This window comes from Pinus tabuliformis, chromosome 7 (genome assembly GCF_031772625.1).
Source record: "Pinus tabuliformis cultivar Carrire ecotype Pingquan chromosome 7, CPIR1, whole genome shotgun sequence".
NCBI lineage: Eukaryota > Viridiplantae > Streptophyta > Pinopsida > Pinales > Pinaceae > Pinus > Pinus tabuliformis.
The window spans coordinates 1,477,181,155-1,477,184,345 of NC_142293.1; the positions used below are offsets into that span (position 1 = coordinate 1,477,181,155).

Consider the following 3,191-nt stretch of genomic DNA (forward strand, 5'->3'; position numbering starts at 1 on the left):
TCTAGAACTCAGCCGGCAGTCACGCAGTACACGTGGACAGTTGACTCACGTGAAAATTTAAAAAAACAGGAAGTGTTGGCCGTTTGAACTCTAGTGCAACTGATCCAGAAGAGAACATGCAGTTCATGATAGCACTGCAGTCTGCATGTGGCCACGTATGCCTGGCCACTTCACTTCCTCACCACGAATCACGCTGTAATTGAAAAACAGGCTCGGCTGACTCTCACCACCCGCTGATTCATTTGCACCTGCAATGTTCTTAGCCGAAGTACGCGTCCTCTGCTCCCACAATCTATTAACTTGTCATCCTCCACCAAGCTTTCTCGGCCATTTTTTTAAAACCCACCTATGCAAGGGCGTTCTACAGAAAACGGGTGGGTCTTCTACAGGAAGTACGACACAGCTTTCAAAAGTAGAGAAAATGGATTTTTCTTCGACAAATTTGGAGTCCCGAGGAAGATAATTGCTACAGAGGATGCCAAGCGTCTTAATGCAGTAGAATTCAGTTTTGAGGATATTGAATCCACAGCTAAAGCCATCGGAAATGCCAGTAAAGCAGTGGTATCAATAGGACCCACAGAGGATGGACCTAGTTTCAAAGTTACTACAACTGATGCTTTGAACGTTATTGAAGAAGCCAAGCTAGCAAATGTGAATCATATTGTTGTGTTTACGAATCTGATGGAGGGTCTTCAAATGTTCTTGATGGAATCTCTTCATTTTTCAGCAACTTGTTTGGAAAATCAAAAATATCATTATCAGAGCTTACTGAAAGAATTGTGGAAATGGGATTAAGTTACACTATCCTGAAGGCCAGTTCCACAGATGATTTTATTTCAGAGAAAGACTGCAACCTTGTTCTTAAGGCGGAAGGAAGTGCAGACGTAAACAACAAAGTAATCAATGCAAATTCAGCATTGCATTCCATGGTTTAAGGTTTCAAAGACACAAGTTGCATCTGTGGTAGCTGAGGTTTTCGCAAACACTTCCATCTCAGAGAACAAGACTATTGATGTTGCAGCCAGCCCTTCTGCACCTTCTCTGCCAGTTTATGAGCTTTTAAGTGCCATTCCAACAGATGGAAGAAAGGAAGTTTTCGCCGAGGCCCAAGTGAAAGCCAAAGCTGAAGAAGAAGAGCGCATAGCTGCGAAAAATTCACGCAAAAAAACAGGAGCTTGCTAAACAACTTGAAGCAGAAGCAAAAAGGCTTGCAGAAAAAGAAGCTGAAGCCACTGAACTCGCTGCCCAAGTCAAGGCAGGTGCTGCAACTACTTCATTCGATTATTTTGCAAGCAAGGCTAAAGAATTCGGTGTAAATATTTTTGGGGCAAGGCAAATGATGACAAGTTGGTGACAAGCCAGAAAATCACAACCCTACAGATGTATCCAACAACATCAGTGATTGGAACACTGGCATTAAACCAAGCTGCCAAAACAGAGGGGGACAAAACCACACTAACACCCAGGGAGAAAAGACTACAGAGTAGAATGGAAAGGACTGAACAAGTCCACGTCAGTGAGGGCACCTCTAAGGTAGCCACAACCAAGCTGAAAGGAAAATCACCCACAGCCAAGCAGGATATGGTGGTGCTGTCTGTTTCTACAGGAAGACAGAAAACTGTTTCTACAGGAAGTTTGAAAAGAGGGAAGCCAAAGGAGGAATCGGCCGAGATGTTAGCCAAAGAAGCCACCAGGGCCATCAAAGATGAGGAGAGAGATTGGTTGCTCAGAGGATGAGCAACACTTTCAGTAGGGGGGTGATGATGAGCCCCAAAAATGGACAATTATTTGGGCTCATTCAACCTCCTAATTTGACTTAATCCACCATTCTCATTAGTTTATTGCATGTTTTTTATTATATTTATGTTAATAGAGTGAATTTGGTTAGTCATTATGCCAACAAGTCTAATGGGTGCTTTGTGTAGCCTTTTTGGTCAATTTGGAGACAAAATTGAAGGTCTTAATGAGCACTTGGCAGCCAAATTCGTGGGAAGACAAGGGAGAGGATTTGTAGGAAGGTGTCCCCTTCATTAATGGGCCCTTACCTCGAATTCTCCACCATCAGCTCAGAGTTCAAGGGCCACCGAATCAATCAGCACAAGGGCAGCCAAGCAAGTCAAGTAGGACTGCTGTTAACTCCAAGTTTTGGGCAGCCGAGTCCCTAAAGTTTAGGAGGACTCTTGGGTCCTCAATTTGTATAAATAAGAAGGCTTAGGGCCTTATTTTGGTTAGCCAGTGGATGTTAGCTAGTTAGCTAGTAGATAGTAGCTAGTGGTTAGTCATTTTGCAGCCATTAGTTAGCTAGTTTGTAGTTCGATTTTTATGCAATAGATTAGCTTTGCTTTCAGCTCATTTTCAAGTCCTTCTTATGGACAGTTTTGATGTAACTCTTCATTTCTTGATCAATAAAGATGAATCCAGCTTTGCACCAGCTCTAAATCTCTCTTTGGAGGCTGTAGCTCTTGGGGTTGGACCCATCTCAAGCGCCCAATACCTCCTTTGTTTATCTTTATGTGTGTTTGCTGCGTTCTTAAAATAAAATCTTCTCTTTAAATTTAAGTCTTGCTTCGTTATTTAGATTTCTTTTGATGGTCAAAGTAGCTGTTTATGTTTAGAATATATTGGTAGGATAATAACAGGAAAAAGCTCCAAAAAAGGGTCAGCAAACACTTTTGGTTTCACCTCTTCCTTATTGGATCAGGGGCTGGAGTTGAAGTAACCATGTTGTCCCAAACAAAAACACTTTCTTTGCTTCACCATGCAATCATTAGTGTTTGAATCTTGTTCGTGGAACTTGATATCAGTTTGGATGCATGCTTAGGTTTATGATCACTTAGTTTCATAGTTGTTTCACATGGTTTCACTGCAAATAAACTTCTGTTCATTTCCTTTTGCTGTTAGGTCAGATTAGAGTGAAGTAACTAGGTCATAGGTTTTATAACTAGATCTTTGTTTTCTTGCATGTCTTTGTTTGTTCAGTTTGAAAACCCACTTGCAGAGTACCTTTTATCCTTCCTTACCTACCCATACTCCATCCAACCTACCTGCTTCACCCTTCACTTATAACCCTTACCTTACATTTACCTCATTCGCTTACTTTGCCATGATTCTCATCTTCTTGTACAACATCGTTTCATCCCTCCTTGAACAAATCTCACCATCTACACCTTCTCCTCAACTCCAACCTCCAA

The 3,191-nt window shown here is 41.8% G+C and overlaps 1 pseudogene; it reads left to right on the forward strand.

The window, feature by feature from the left end:
• The first annotated feature begins 348 nt into the window (after positions 1 to 348).
• On the forward strand, positions 349 to 1,354 carry LOC149253399 (protein PLASTID TRANSCRIPTIONALLY ACTIVE 16, chloroplastic pseudogene; annotated as a pseudogene).
• The last annotated feature ends 1,837 nt before the right edge of the window (positions 1,355 to 3,191 follow it).